This window comes from Pelobates fuscus, chromosome 1 (assembly GCF_036172605.1).
Source record: "Pelobates fuscus isolate aPelFus1 chromosome 1, aPelFus1.pri, whole genome shotgun sequence".
In the NCBI taxonomy this organism is placed as follows: Eukaryota; Metazoa; Chordata; class Amphibia; order Anura; family Pelobatidae; genus Pelobates; species Pelobates fuscus.
Genome location: NC_086317.1, coordinates 253,787,535 through 253,804,325, shown reverse-complemented (window position 1 = coordinate 253,804,325; position 16,791 = coordinate 253,787,535). Strand labels below are relative to the sequence as shown.

At 42.5% G+C, this 16,791-nt stretch overlaps 1 protein-coding gene across 1 annotated transcript in view; it reads right to left on the bottom strand.

The window, feature by feature from the left end:
• The window catches only part of STPG1 (sperm tail PG-rich repeat containing 1), a 144,756-nt gene extending 132,553 nt beyond the window's left edge, over positions 1 to 12,203 (bottom strand). The window contains exon 1 of the mRNA XM_063444564.1: positions 12,132 to 12,203. The gene's annotated coding sequence lies outside the window, so the exon portion shown is untranslated. The remainder of the gene's footprint in view (positions 1 to 12,131) is intronic.
• Positions 12,204 to 16,791: the final 4,588 nt, after the last annotated feature.

Genomic DNA, 16,791 nt, shown 5'->3' with positions numbered 1-16,791 from the left:
AGTCCTGCAAATGTATAATAATCCCACTAGCCGTAGCACAGCTAGGATACCCTTCTGCCCACAAAACGAGTCAAGGCTGCGATTTGAGGGTCAAACAAGAACTGAGGACTGGGATGCCCAGCCTGCTTTTTATTGTGGTTACATGCAAGCAGGACACTCCCAGGGGGAGGCATAAAATCACCAATCACACATTTGGTGCAACCCACACATCCCCTCCCCTCAGATAAACAGTTAAACCAATTATACTGTACATATTTTCGACCAAGTTCTGGATGTACCCCAAAACCAGGGGGTACCCCCCTTTAAATCCTACACCGCTGTATAGACCTTGTTCAGGGGAGCAACATATCCGAAAACCAGCCCCTTTGGATGAACGGTTCGGGAGTTATGGGTTTCCAAAGTTTTGACCGACCGCACAGATTTTCTAGCCGAAAATAGTGCCACACGTTTTGGCCTTGCGGTCGGTCTCCGTTCGTACGTAAAAACTCCACGAACCTGTTGCCATCCATGGTTATCCCGGGGGTCGCTGTACTCCCCATGCGAAGGGTAATCATCCCACCGAACGGTGGTCCGTTCGGTAGGTCCAGCACGAAGTTGCGTTATCCTGGAGGTCTCAGCGGTGTTCGCGTCTCCGTTTTCAGTTCCAGACGATTGCTGGCAAACACCGCTGTTCGCCCGTAAGATAGCCGCGAACACGTGCAAAGTCCCGAAATGGCGGCCACCTATACGTTTACACAAAGGATTCGTGCTGAACCATACGAACGGCTGCAAATAGGTCTGAAAGGTGAAAATAGTACTTAAAGGTACACAATTAAAACTAATGCTTCTGTAACAGTGCTCCCTTTCTGTGGAACACTCTGGCAGACACCGTCTGACCCCTTTTCGGGGCAGACTAAGGCTGTCCAGACCGCTGGTTATGCCGGGCTGAGGTCTGTTTGTCTGGACAACCCGTCGGCGTTGCCATTCTGTTTCCCAGGTCTGTAGGTAATGGTGAAATTGAAGGGTGGCAACGTAATAGCCTGCCGTTATGCTTCTGTAACACTCACTTCTTCAGGAAAGCATATCAACTAAACTGCTAACAGTTTTCCTTCACCGCACCCCAATTCCTCTCCTGCAACTGTCATAAAAAAAACATTTTAATCACCCAATAAGCCCTACTTTTCTACCTTTACCCTTACCTTTTGTGTCACTATACCCCACTCCCTCTAGCATGTAAGCTCATTGAGCAGGGCCATTGTAACAGAACATTACCTTTGTTTGCTTTTACCATTATCCACAAAAAGACTGTTTCTGGCCCTTTAACTGTGTTGCACAAAGAAAGGGTTTGTACTCTTAAACTGGCACTTCGAATGCAGTCGAAGTGTCGAAGCCGTCAAAGTTCCGAAGTCGAAGTGGCCGCCATTAGACAGTCGAACACATGGCGGCGGCCATTTTAATCCAGTCAAACGCGGTGACTTATACCTTCCCCTACCCTTCGACACTGCGGCTGGAGGCTAAGTCCCGTTCGAAGATTCGAACACCGGTTCGACCGGGACTTTGTCATTTTGGCGTAAAATGGACCTACATTAGACTATGGAACACTGCTAAAATGCGCCTTGGTTACACTTTGACACTTCTACTAAAGTCGAAGTGAGTTCGACGATTCGAACGCCGCCTTCGGATGGGACTTTGCTATTTTCAAGGCAGAATTAGACCGACCGCACAGCCTGAATCTGTGGAACTGTTTTTGGGCATGCAAACAGGCGTGCGGTCGGTCCAAAGAGACTTTTTAATATCTCTGGAACCACTGGACGGATTCTCATGAATTTTGAATATGTTGTTCCACAATTTATATTGTTCATAAAAATTTAAATTTTATTCATGTACCATGTAAAATAGGAAGTTATAAAAATGCATAAAAAATATAAGTTTTAGCTTGGAGATAATTGAGTAGATACAGTAAGAAACTCAATTATCTCCCAAGCAGAGGGGAGGGAATATGTGGGTTGTAACCACTGTTTGATTGGTTAACGTTTTATTGGTTGTGGGCGTCTCCCTTGCATGGAAGCACTGCATAAAAGGAGAATCCCTGTCATTAAACCTCAGTTCTTCTTGACCCTTCAAAACGTAGCCTCTTCTCGTTCTTGGAAGGGGATTTTTACTGCATGATTATTTTTTAACAGCTGAACCTGACTCTCCTCTTGGATCTCGTGGATGGAAATAACTAACTTCCTTACTATACAGCAGCTTGCCGGGAAAAAGGACGTCTCCAACGGCTGATACCCTCACACAACTTGGGTAGCCGTTACAGCCATCAACCCTTCTGTTTCTGTGTACCCAGCTCACCTGGTTACAATTATGTGTCTATTAGTCCACCCATTGTACAGCACTGTGGATTATGTTGGCAATTTATAAATAGTAAAAATAATAATAGACCTATATGGGTGTTCCTTGATATGAGGCCTCAGGGCCCCAGCATTTTCAGAGGATCAACTCCTTAGTTATCTAAAAGTGAAAGCAGACCAAGACATCCCATGGTTGGTCCCCCTCTGCCTTCTGTGCCTGTAGTGCTCCATCACCCACATTGCCTCCAGAATATCAGGTAAGAGAGATAAAAAGATATCTAAAATGACCTGGGTAACAGTTCTGTCTCCTGCCAGTTTCGGTAGGCCTCTCAATGGCAGATTATTGCGGCCGGACCAGCTGAATAGGTCCTCTAATAGGTTCTCCATAGACGTTATATGGTTCTGCAGGTCATTAGTTCTGTCCATCATGTCGTGGGCTGTTACCATCACCTCTACCTAGCTTTGCAGCTCTGCGGTTCAGACCCCAAGGGTCTGTATTTTGGCCTTCACCTCAGCTGTGTTTCTCTCAATTTCTTGTGCTAGATAGGTTATATCAGTCTTTATCTGCTGTAATATCTGAGCTATGTCATCAGAGCAGGAGACCAAAGAGTCTTAAGTCACATCCTCGTAGTCCTCTATTAGGCCACCAGGGCTTGTTCGGGCACCATCTCCAATCCCTGCCTGAACATGGTTGGTTGATGAAAATACCTGAATCTGTTTTATTTTCCATATTTTGAGAAGTCCTCATAGTGAGCACTGAGTACAATTTAGTGTGTGGCAAAACTGCTGTGAAGCGCTTGGTAAAGGCAAAATGCTTGGCGCAGTGGTCAAAGCTCCGGACTCAGCTATCCATGTAGCACTACGTCCAGGCCAAACCCCCCCAGATTTCTAAACCAGCTCTGCCAGCAAGACCCCTGAAGGTGACTTTGTAAAGTGTGCTGTAGTATGCTGTAGTGGCTATGGTGCCAGGATTGCCCAGGCGCTCTCCCCAAATGTAAGTAGTCAAGCCATTTTAGAATGGTTTAACTGCTTACTTGGGTCCACCGGGAGCTGCACCGCACCACTCTGCAGCCTCCAAAACAGTGTTTATATTGCCAGGAGTGTCATGGCGCCTCCCCCAATGTGAGTAATAAAATAATGTTAAAATGGTCCACCAGGAGCCGATCCCCACATCTCTGCAGCTTCCAATTTAGCCAGGTAGCACACTGCCCTAGAAAAGCCCAGAAGTTCACAGCTTTGCTCATTGGATGAGAGAAATCAGCTGACGCACTGAATTCCTGGGACCATAACCACCACACAGCATGCCATAATGGTTATGGTGCTTGCACTCTCCCCTTGGATAAATAACAAACTGATAGCATATAAGCATATAATAAACAGTATTTGAAAATAACAGGATTTGGACAGCTTGCGGGGGAATGATGACGTGATGCGCAGGGGCACGTAACGTGACGCGCACGCACGCTGTCGGGTGGAGCTGAGCCGGAGTCCCACGTGGGGAGAGAGGCGGACGATGCCGGATACACGCCGGGAAACACGACGAGCAGTCTGAGCAAGTCTCTATGAGGGTGATAAGAGGAGAAGGAGGGCGGCAGCACGGAAGAGGATCATTTTTTGGCAACCAGGTTTTAAAAAAAAAAAAAATTTCCTCGGCTGTCAAGGCACAGCAAGTAAGCAAGTAAGTCTCAGTAAGCTTGGACAGACTTGGGTAGACGGCTTACATGCGTATCGGAACCCATAGAATGTCAGTTTACACACTGTGCTCCGCTTTGAAAATCGAGTGGCAAATTAATTCGGCAGAGTGAGAAACTTGTACGGAGCGGAGCAGAGGAGGGTCACTTGGGGCAATTAATCTAAAAGCCATAGGATATCATAAACGAACTTGAATTTGAATCTGAGGAATTTGCATAGTGCTGGGATATAAAGCCCTAGTGGCTAATGGCTACCGTTTTGTCACTGTGAATTTATATATTTTGAGTGAGGTTACTCATTATCTGACTTTTGGACTTACATTTGCATTGAGTGCCACAGTTAAGACACCCCTAAAAGTGGAGTGGGGGAGCAAGCTATTATTAAAGGAAAAGGATTTTTTTTTAAAAAAAGGGGAAAAGTCTTTGTGTATTGGTTATTCCTGCCAAAAAAAAAAAATAAAGAGAAGGGGGGAAGTTGAAGTGGAACCCCCGCTGTGTGCTCTATTTTTAAAGCGAAATTTAAATTTAAAGAGAAATTTAAAGTCCTCTGGAACTTTGTACCTCTCTGCCTCTCTGCTCCTCTGCTAAGCAGTTCTCTGGTCAACAGTATTCGAAGAAAAAAGGGGAAAAAAAAAAAAAAACTTTTAAAAAGAGCTCTAAAAATAGAGGCATAATAAAGGTTAAATAAAGGCTAAATAAACCACAATGACAACAAGGAAAACAGCGGACCAGAGACAAGATTTGAAGTCTCTCCCAAAAAAAGATCGGGAAAAGAAAGAAAAACAAGAAAAGAGACTTTCAAACTTTTTTAATGCTCCAGCAGATAAAAGTATTTCGGAAACCTCTCAGGCTTTAACGCCAAGTAAAATGGCTTTAAGTAAAAACACAGGAGAATTAAACGACACAGCATCACAGGAAATACAAGAAAATCCAGAGGAACCAATGATCACCCAAGCATATTTAAAACAGTGCCTAAACCAACAACTGGAACAGATAAAATTAGAAATGCAGGGGAGTTTTGCCAATTTAAAGCAAGAAATAATGACGATTGGGCAAAAAGTCAGAATGAATGAGCAGAAAATAGAAAACTGGGAATTCCTATTTCAGAAGCAAAATGATATCATTGAGAAACAACAAATGAAGATTAAAGTCCTGGAGGAGAGATCAACAAGCATGGAAGACAGAGAAAGAAGAAATAACTTAAGAATAAGAAATATCCCTGAATCTATTTCTCAAGAAAACCTGGCAAATTTTCTTGCGGAACTTTTTAAGACTCTCAACATCAACATTGATGATAAAGTGGATTTTTTTGGAAAGAATTCACCGTTTATATAAACCAAGAACACTGCCAGATGATCTCCCAAGAGATACAATTATAGCGTGCCACTCTTACTCCTTTAGAGAAAAAATCTTAAAAGCAGCAAGACAAACGGATAGAGAACATGGCAAATTTAATGAGATAAAAGTTTTCCCGGATTTGTCTTTTCAGACAAGAAGTGCGAGGAAACAATTCATGCCAGCTACCCTGCGTTTGAGAGAAAAAAATCTAAAATACCGCTGGGGTTCCCCAACTAAACTAATAGTCTCTAAGGATGGGACTGTGCATACATTTGACTCCCTGGATAAGGTCACAAATTGGCTGGATAATATGGGGTAATAGAAGGGAAGTTGGGAATCAGGAAGTTATAACCAAGGATTTTATTTAGTTATAACTAAGGAGTTTGAGTTTGAGAATCACATTGGCACCACTTTGGGGATATAGTTACGTGTTAAAGTTCCACTCTAGGCACCCAGACCACTTCAGCTTAATGAGGTGGTCTGGGTGCCAGGTCCTTCTAGGGTTAACCCATTTTTTTCATAAACATAGCAGTTTCAGAGAAACTGCTATGTTTGTGAATGGGTTAAGCCTTCCCCCTATGTCCTCTAGTGGCTGTCTCATTGACAGCCGCTAGAGGCGCTTGCGTGCTTCTCACTGTGATTTTCACAGTGAGAGCACGCCAGCGTCCATAGGAAAGCATTGAGAATGCTTTCCTATGTGACCGGCTGAATGCGCGCGCAGCTCTTGCCGCGCGTGCGCATTCAGCCGTCGGGGAGGAGAAGAGGCGGATCGGAGGAGGAGAGCAGGAGGAGATCTCTCCGCCCAGCGCTGGAAAAAGGTAAGTTTTTACCCCTTTCCAGAGCCGGGCGGGAGTGGGTCCCTGAGGGTGGGGGCACCCTCAGGGCACTCTAGTGCCAGGAAAACGAGTATGTTTTCCTGGCACTAGAGTGGTCCTTTAAGAGATATAAGTGATATAATTAGTGTTCTAAAGGGTTACAATGAGTCACTGTAAAATAATATATTGAGGTAACAGGCTAAAATAGGTATGTGACACGATATAAAATTAGTGTGATAAAGGTCTATAACAAGTCACTAGAACACAAAATACTTTGAGGTTTACAAGTTAAGATTGGCATCACTTTGGAGACATAGGTATGTGCCAAATATATATAATTAATAGGTTAAGGATTATAGTAAGTTAAGATAACACAAATACTTGGAGGTATACAAGATAATACAATTAAGGATAGTTACTAACACCCAGCAAAAGGTAAATTGAAGCCAATATGCGGGTACACAATGGTATTTTGAGAATACGGAAGAAATTTTGCACTGGGGAAGAATATACACAATAATAAGTTAGAAATGTCCCACAAACCGTTACAGGGGGGCAGATGGGGAAAAAAAAAAAAAAAAGGAGGGTACCCCAAATAGCGGGGAGAGGATATAGCTGGATAGAACTCCCCAAAACAGGGGAGACTAAACTGTTAAAGGCTGGTAATTATTGCACAGAATGAGGGAAGCTAAGGAAGTTTGTTTGGTATGTCTAAGGGATGCTCCTAGCTCAGCTCTTTATTTCCTCATCTTCCTACTCAGGAGATTTTCTCCTGATGGATCTACACTCAGAGGTTAATACTCTGCGTTGTGTGACTGATTGCCTATGGCATATGAGAGGATGCGGTGTGAGTGTTGCGGTTGGTGTAGCTGGGGGGGGGGCCCATTCCCAGAATAGAAAGGAATTCAATATCAAGTGCAATGAGGTTATAGAGGAGGGCAAATGGAGTTATTATAACCTTGAAAAGAGTTTAACAAAAAATTAATGGTTAAAATAATATCGATTAACACTCAAGGTCTGAATTCCCCTAGTAAACGAGCGATCTTGTTTGATTATGTAAAAAAAGAAAAAGCTCATATTATTTTTTACAGGAGACACACTGGAAGAGAAATGATAAGTTGAGATTTATTCCTCAAAGTTTCTCAACAGTAGTAACGGCCTCCTTAGAGCAACAGAGGAAAAGAGGGGTAGCCATTATGATAAGTGAAGACTTAGACGCTAAAATAATTTACCAAGAAATAGACGAGGAAGCCAGATTTATTATAATGTTAATTAAAATTCAAACAGAATTATACACGTTGGTAAATGTCTATGCGCCAAATAACCCCTCAAATAAGTATTTTTACGATCTTTTTGATAAAGTTGAAAGGATAAAACAGGGTAATTTACTTATATCAGGGGATTTTAACCGTATAGTGGACGCAAATCTGGATAGGAAAACCTTAAATCCCGCTGGGTTAAATAAAGCAGTAACTTCACAGGCAGCACAATTTTATAGGATACTTAAGAAATATGGCTTTCTGGATATATGGTGCGTGTTCCACCCACTGGAGAGGGACTTTACATGCTTCTCCAGAACATTTTTCTCATACTCAAGAATCGATTTATTCTTGGGCTCTGTCGGCCTTACTAATAGTACTAAAAAAGTTTTAATAGACGAAGTTACATGGTCGGACCACAACGCCATAATTCTGGAGTTAGATATAGGCAATTATAGGGCAAATAGGACCAATTGGAGACTAAATGACAATATTCTTTCGACTATAGAAAATAGAGGATACATTGGGGACATGACAGATAGGTTTTTCGAGGAAAATGAGGCTGGGGATGTTTCACTCCCAGGGGTCTGGAACGCATATAAATGCGTCATCAGAAGCTATTTAATTAAGTTGGGTACTAATGATAAAAAAAAGAAGGGTCAATCCCTGCAGGCTCTTTATGTAGACTATTATAACTTATCTAACGAAAATAAACTCTCACCAACCCAGGAGAAAAGCAAAAAAATGCTATTAATACAAGATCGTATAAATGACCTTTTACTAGAAGAGAAAAAGAGAAATCTACAATCCCTAAAGATTAACTGGTATTACAAAGGCAATAGGGCAGATAGGCTGCTTACTAATAAATTGAAAAATAGAAAACAAATGAGGTGGATTCATAAAATCGTAACTGAAAAGGAAACGTTATTATGTCCAAAAAAAATTGGGGCAGCTTTCAATGAGTATTACAGCAGACTATATAACTTAGACACTGCAGGACACCAAACTTCTTCTCCAGAATTTTGCAAAAATAAAAAAATGCCCAAATTAACAAGAGAACAATTGAGCGAGATTAATAAACCAATAACGTCAGAAGAAGTTAAAGCAGCTATAAATAATTTACAAATAAATAAAGCTCCTGGCCCAGACGGTTATTCAAACAAATTTTATAAGATATACAGAGATATTCTTTCGACATGTCTAGCCAGGATATTTAATAAAATAGTGGAAAATGCGGTCTTCCCAAGGGAGATGCTTCAGGCGCATATTGTTCCAATCTTGAAGCCGGGCAAAGATCCAGCAAAATTGGCGAATTATCGTCCAATATCTCTTCTCAACGGAGATGTAAAGATCTATGCCTCGATTATAGCAGACCGGCTAAAAACTTATATTCCTGCCTTAATTCATCAAGACCAGACCGGATTTATCAAGGGTAGAGTAGCTTCGGGAGGTCTTAGAAGAATATTGGACGTACAAGATGTTGCAATCAGGAAAAAGGCCCCCCTTCTGACCCTGTCACTGGATGCTGAAAAAGCGTTCGACAGGGTCAGATGGGACTTTCTGGGTAACGCTTTGAAGACGTTTGGCCTAGTAGGAGCAGTCTATGACGCCATTATGGCGTTATACACCGCTCCCTCGGCCAGGACTGTAGGCCCAGGGATAGAAGCAGAGTGGTTTAATATTAGGAACGGTACCAGGCAAGGATGCCCCCTCTCCCCGACGCTTTATGTTTTAACCATTGAGTTTCTTGCGGAGACCATAAGGCAAAATGAGAAAGTAATGGGTTTTTGGTTTAATAATTTTGAACATAAGATCAATTTATATGCAGATGATGTTATTCTTACGCTGCAGAATGCAAGATCATCATTGCCGGAACTGATGAGAATATTGAGCCACTATAGCAAATTTTCAAATTATAAAATAAATATTAACAAGACCACAATAATGACAACTAACTTATCTAGGGAAGAAAGAGATTTTATTTAAAAAATCTTATGATTTTGTTTGGGCCAGGGAATATATCTAGTTCCTTGGCATTAAAATACCAAGAGATATAAAGCAAATCATTGAGGTCAATTTTCTTCCTCTCATAAAAAATACGAATAAGACTTTAAAAGAATGGGTAGGTAGAGAGATCTCCTGGACAGGCCGTATAAATACCATTCGTTCATATATTTTGCCCAAATGGAATTATCTTTTTAGAATGATTCCCATACAAGTCCCAAATCCGTGGTTAAAAATGATACAGTCAGCTTTTTCCAAATTTATCTGGAAGGGTAAGAAACCGAGAATAAGTCTACAAGTATTATCTAAGAAAAGAAAGGATGGGGGCCTTGCTGCCCCAAATATCATAGAGTATCATAATGCAAGTATGCTGGCACATACTGTAAACACGTTAAGCATAGACCAAAAAGATCAAGCTTGGTACCAAATAGAGCAAGCAATGGTAGAGACAAATAGTCTCCCCGCTTTGTTCTGGACAACAAGGAGTAAAGAAAATAAAAATAACCTAGTTCACCCAGAAAACTCGACAGTGATTGACAGCTTATTGAGATATTGGTATAAAATTAAGAAAAATTATAAAATAGAATATAGACTATTTCCCTTTATATCTATAGAGGTGATTAAGGACAATATAGATGATATCAATATCAATGGTTGGATGCATAAGGGTATTCTGGATATTCAACAGATTATAGACACAGAGAAAATTAAGACATTCAATCAATTACAGTTAGAGTTTGGGATTGACAACAGAGAGATATTTACTTACCTGAGAATTAAGTCTTACTTGACGAAATTTTTGGATATCCAACTTACCAAAAATATAAGTACTCTTAAGAAGATTATTGAAACATATAGACTTAAAGGCCATATTTCCAGATGCTATGAGTTCTTAAAGTTCCCCCAGAAGTCCCCCCTTTGGAGATCGAAGTATAAGTGGGAAAAAGATCTACAAATTATAATCTCTGAGCAAGATTTGATAAACGCGACAGTTAAAGTAAACAAATCGATTCACTGCTTAAATATAGTAGAAAATTTCTATAAACTTTTAAATAGATGGTATATGGTCCCAGATAAATTAGCCAAAATATATGGAGATCAGAACCCCGTCTGTTGGAGATGTGGAGAAGAGATAGGAGACTATCTCCATATCTGGTGGCACTGCAGAAATTTAAAAAATACATGGCAGACTGTATACAGGCAGATTTATAAGGTGTGTCAGCTACATATACCCTTCACACCACAAAGTTTCTTGTTACACCTGGGGTGGCCCTCTATGCCAATTGAGAAATGTAGGATGATAATTCATATTTTAATGGCAGTCAAGATGGTTTTGGCCAGATACTGGAAGAGTAATAAAACAGAGTGGATGGAAATAAAAAAACAAGCAGCAACAACTGGAAGAACTCTTCTCCAATTTCCTTGGACAGGGTGATTTCCCAAGTCAGGTTTCAACTTGTAATGGAAGGTCAGTTGGACAGGGTTCAAGGAAGAGATCCAAAGAAGGTATATAATGCCTTCTGGTTGGAGAAAATTGAAGGAGAGGGTTAGGCGGAACTTGAGTGTACAAGTATGCATGAATGAACCTATTCTCGAGAATTTTTCATGCATATAATATACCCACAAAAAATTAAAGTTAAAGAACTGGTTATCCCATTAATCCCGTCGGCATGGGAAACGATATGTGGTTCGCTGGGTATTATGCTGTAACTGTAAGAGGAGTTTTAGTGCACAGTAGGATACTCCATAGGTTCAAACTAAAACTAAAATTACTCCCTGAGATCGACTAAGTTATTACCAGGGTTAATCTCAGCGAACAACGTATTGTATTGTATTATATTTTTGTACAATAAAAAAAAAAAAAAACAAGCAATTTACCAATGTAGGATGGAAACGGGAATTATGCTAGACAATTCGGTCGGTTTAAAGAAATTCAGCAAATGGGAAACAATTGTTGATAACTTCACTGCCAATAATGATATATGAATATGGAGTGCCTGGGTCCCCCGCAGTATGTCTGCTTCCAGTTGAATACCAGTAAAACTATTACTTCCTAGGAATAGGTAGAAAGGATAACACGGGAATGGATTATCTGGAAGGTATGAGTGTTTGAGTATGAATGTGACATGGTTTTAATATACCACAATGGTAATGTATTCAAAGGATGAGATATTTGGATATGCTTATTTAATTTGGGAAGCCAGTTGTAATATTGTTTGTGTTAATATTGGTTTTTAAGCATGCCCATTGATGTATCATTATTATAGTGGGAATGTATGTATTTGTTATATGGAAAAATTGGAAAATAAAATAAAGTGGGAAAAAAAAAAAAAAGAAAATAAGAGGATTTGTATTTTTAAAATATTCTGCCATGATTTTGCTTTGCAATTTTACAATATATATTTATAACAGCATATAAATGACAAATTGGTGTGACTACAAACAAGAAATTAAGCTTTCTCTGTTGTTTATTCACACCATATACCTCAATCATACATACTTTTTTTAAAAAAAATGAAGAATATTGAGTAATATTTTAATTCAAACGTCTTAATGAATTTCACCGTTCTACCGAGTGGTCAGACGACATGACGATACACAGACCCGTGAAGAAACTCTATTTGTTTGAGAATAGAACAGTAAAGCAATAATAATATCCAATGACTACAAAGTATTTTAAATATTAGCTGATGTTCCTACCTTCTTTTAGTGTACGAACCCTGATAACCACATGGCAGCGATATTTTGTGTACTGGTTGCTAAGCAACCACAGAACCTATTGACAGTAGCAACTCAATGCGGCCATGTTTGTACTCCAAACATTATAATGTATAGGTGGGGTGTTGGCTAACGCTTCGGCCATATTGGTACTCCCAGACTATAAGCAGCCTGCATATTCGAGTCCTGCCATCTTACTCCACCCACTGAAGGTGTTCTGTGACGCAGAAACTCAGGCCCGGAAGTTAAACATTCGCCATATTGCTTCCCCTAGTTACACGGAAGCTGTAGATTACAAACATAAATTCTAACAGCCCCGTTGTTGCATACAGCATATAATGAATACAGGCAGTAATGGTTATTGCTAAGACCCCCGTATGTTGCGTACTTTGATACCAACGACGCCAAGCCGCCATTTCAGGTGGCTGAGAGTTATTGGAGCTGGGGTCTACAATAAATAAAATGCAATCTGTGAGCCCTGGTGGCTGTATCCTGGATGGGGGGGCTGTGGGTTAATGTCAGCATGGTGCTTTATCCCATGTCAGTGGACATTTATTGTTAATCGCACATCTCTCCACATGTACACGGAATCCATCCATGATCATTGTCTGATCCCCCACCCAACACCTGGCTGGACACACTCCATGAATGCTCTACCAGCAGCCACACATCATAGTAAACCTAGCTCTGGAACGCCCGAGGTGACAATGTTACCCAGCTAATGCTGTGACCCTCACAGTGACAAGAGCAGAGTCTGTACACTGCTGTCACCAAGTGGTACGACATGACGTCATGTCACAGGCTGGGGTCACGCCTACCGCCTCCCATGGAACTGTAGCGTCACTCACTTCCTGCTTCCACTGGCTCTCACTAATAGGGCGAGGCCGGCTGCTGTCTGCACCAATGACAAGTCCACACTGCAATCTAGGCGGTGATTGACAGCGCCATCCTCCAATCAGGTAAGGCTAGTCGGCTTAGTTAGTAGTGCACTGTTTGGTACAGGAAGAAGAGCAGGTAAGAGATTATATACTGTGCCTGACTTTTCATTATTATTATTATTATTATTAATGGGATTTATTTATCACTCAGAGGGTAAGGCTTATACAATGTACTAACTAGAGAGGAGTTTAACCTTTTGGTCCTTAAGGTCAGATGAAATGAGCCAAGGAATAAACATTTGTTTTTTCACTAAAGTGTAAATCGTCAGGAATATCTAGGATACAATCATTACACATATTCACATACACTACACACAACCAGGACACAAAACATCCACACACAGTACAAACACCCAGCACACACTTAATTTGCAGATGATTGACAGATGAAGGGAATTATGATTTGTAAAGAGAACCCAACTTGACAAGTAATTTTAGAATGGTAGATTATTATTGTGAGACATGAATAAGTATGTCACAGCCCGCTGTAGCTGGAGCCTCATCAGGGACTTTACTCATGAATGAGTCCCCAAATGGCATCCCAGCCTCTCTTTCTCTGCCATACTGTTTACCCTGCTCTATAGACATGAGCTCGCTGAATACAGTGTGCGTTACAGGAACTCTGGTGGGGTGGCTCTGGGGGAGATGTCCACAGCCCAGATCAGGTGGGAGGGGGTATCTCCCCTACTTACTATAAAAGACTGCCTCTTTGTCTCATCAGTGTTTAGTTGAACTGTGTCCTATATTGCTTGGGCCCATGTGCTACTCTCAGTGTTCCAGAGCTAGCGCTTACTCTGTGCTACCATCAGTGTTCCAGAGCCTGCTGTTACTCTGTGCTACCCTCAATGTTCCAGAGCTAGCTCCTACTCTGTGCTACCCTCAGTGTTCCAGAGCTAGCTCCTACTCTGTGCTACCCTCAGTGTTCCAGAGCTAGCTCTTACTCTGTGCTACCCTCCGTGTTCCAGAGCTAGCTCTTACTCTGTGCTACCCTCAGTGTTCCAGAGCCAGCTCTTACTCTGGGCTACCCTCAGTGTTCCAGAGCCAGCTCTTACTCTGTGCTACCCTCAGTGTTCCAGAGCCAGCTCTTACTCTGGGCTACCCTCAGTGTTCCAGAGCCAGCTCCTACTCTGTGCTACCCTCAGTGTTCCAGAGCTAGCTCCTACTCTGTGCTACCCTCAGTGTTCCAGAGCTAGCTCTTACTCTGTGCTACCCTCCGTGTTCCAGAGCTAGCTCTTACTCTGTGCAACCCTCAGTGTTCCAGAGCCAGCTCTTACTCTGTGCTACCCTCCGTGTTCCAGAGCTAGCTCTTACTCTGTGCTACCCTCCGTGTCCCAGAGCTAGCTCTTACTCTGTGCTACCCTCCGTGTCCCAGAGCTAGCTCTTACTCTGTGCTACCCTCCGTGTCCCAGAGCCAGCTCTTACTCTGTGCTACCCTCAGTGTTCCAGAGCCAGCTCTTACTCTGTGCTACCCTCAGTGTTCCAGAGCCAGCTCTTACTCTGTGCTACCCTCAGTGTTCCAGAGCCAGCTCTTACTCTGTGCTACCCTCAGTGTTCCAGAGCCAGCTCTTACTCTGTGCTACCCTCAGTGTTCCAGAGCTAGCTCCTACTCTGTGCTACCCTCAGTGTTCCAGAGCTAGCTCTTACTCTGTGCTACCCTCCGTGTTCCAGAGCTAGCTCTTACTCTGTGCAACCCTCAGTGTTCCAGAGCCAGCTCTTACTCTGTGCTACCCTCCGTGTTCCAGAGCTAGCTCTTACTCTGTGCTACCCTCCGTGTCCCAGAGCTAGCTCTTACTCTGTGCTACCCTCCGTGTCCCAGAGCTAGCTCTTACTCTGTGCTACCCTCCGTGTCCCAGAGCCAGCTCTTACTCTGTGCTACCCTCAGTGTTCCAGAGCCAGCTCTTACTCTGTGCTACCCTCAGTGTTCCAGAGCCAGCTCTTACTCTGTGCTACCCTCAGTGTTCCAGAGCCAGCTCTTACTCTGTGCTACCCTCAGTGTTCCAGAGCCAGCTCTTACTCTGTGCTACCCTCAGTGTTCCAGAGCCAGCTCTTACTCTGTGCTACCCTCAGTGTTCCAGAGCCAGCTCTTACTCTGTGCTACCCTCAGTGTTCCAGAGCCAGCTCTTACTCTGTGCTACCCTCAGTGTTCCAGAGCCAGCTCTTACTCTGTGCTACCCTCAGTGTTCCAGAGCCAGCTCTTACTCTGTGCTACCCTCAGTGTTCCAGAGCCAGCTCTTACTCTGTGCTACCCTCAGTGTTCCAGAGCCAGCTCTTACTCTGTGCTACCCTCAGTGCAACTGATATTGATTTTTTTAGAGTTGATACCGATATTCTGTGAACTTTCAGATCGATAGCCGATATAATTTGCCGATATTCTGTACATTTACCGTTTTGGAAAATAAAAACTATTCCTAAAGGTAAATGCACAAAATATACATGCCACGTGTAGTGGATGCAGTGTGTTTAGACAGGGGAGCTGTGTGTGTTTGTGTAGTGTGTGTGTAGTGGATGCAGTGTGTGTGTTGTGGGTGTAGTGTGTGTGTTATGGATGCAATGTGAGTTTGTGTAGTGGATGCAGTGTGTATTTGTCTAGTGTGTGTAGTGGATGCAGTTTGTATTAGTGTAGTGTGGATATACTGAAAGCAGAGTGTTTGTGTAGTGTGTGTGTTTGTGTAGTGTGTGTATAGTGAAGGTAGTGTGTTCATATAATGCAGAGTGTGTGTGTGTTTGTATAGTGTGTGTATATAATGCAGTGTGCATTATATAAACACACTACACAAACACACTGCATTATATACACACACACTATGCAAACACACTGCATTATATAAACACACTACACAAACACACTGCATTATATACACAGTGTGTTTGTGTAGTGTATGTGTATATAATGGAGTGTGTGTGTTTGTATAGTGTGTGTATATAATGCAGTGTGTTTGTATAGTGTGTGTATATAATACAGTGTGTTTGTGCAGTGTGCATTATATAAACACACTGCATTATATAAACACACTACACAAACACACTGCATTATATACACAGTGTGTTTGTGAAGTGTATGTGTATATAATGGAGTGTGTGTGTGAGGGGGCATTTTTTATTAATTTTTTTATATTTAATTATTATTATTTTTTTGTTGTTGTCCCCCCCTCCCTGCTTGTTACCTGGCTAGGGAGGGGGGATATAGCAGTCCCTGGTGGTCCAGTGGCATGGGCAGAGCTATGGGGGGGGGGCGAGCAGCAAGCGTTTACTCACCTCCCAGCAGCTCCTCCAGCTCCACAGCCAGCGTGCCTCGCGGAGCGTTGTCATGGTAACCCATGGCAACGCTCTCACGGCCCCGGGTCTTGCAAGACTTACACTGGGGAGCTGGAGGAGCTGCTGGGAGGTGAGTAAACGCTTGCTGCCCACCACCCCCCCAGGACCGCCGGGCTTTTAATGAACCCGGCGGTCCTGGGAGGTATTATCGGCAATATCGGGATCTCTATTGGCCAATACCGATATTGCCGAATATCGTCCGATTATATCGGTAAAACCGATAATCGGTCGATCCCTATTCCAGAGCTAGCTCTTACTCTGTGCTACCCTCAGTGTTCCAGAGCTAGCTCTTACTCTGTGCCACCCTCAGTGTTCCAGAGCTAGCTCTTACTCTGTGCTACCCTCAGTGTTCCAGAGCTAGCTCTTACTCTGTGCTACCCTCAGTGTTC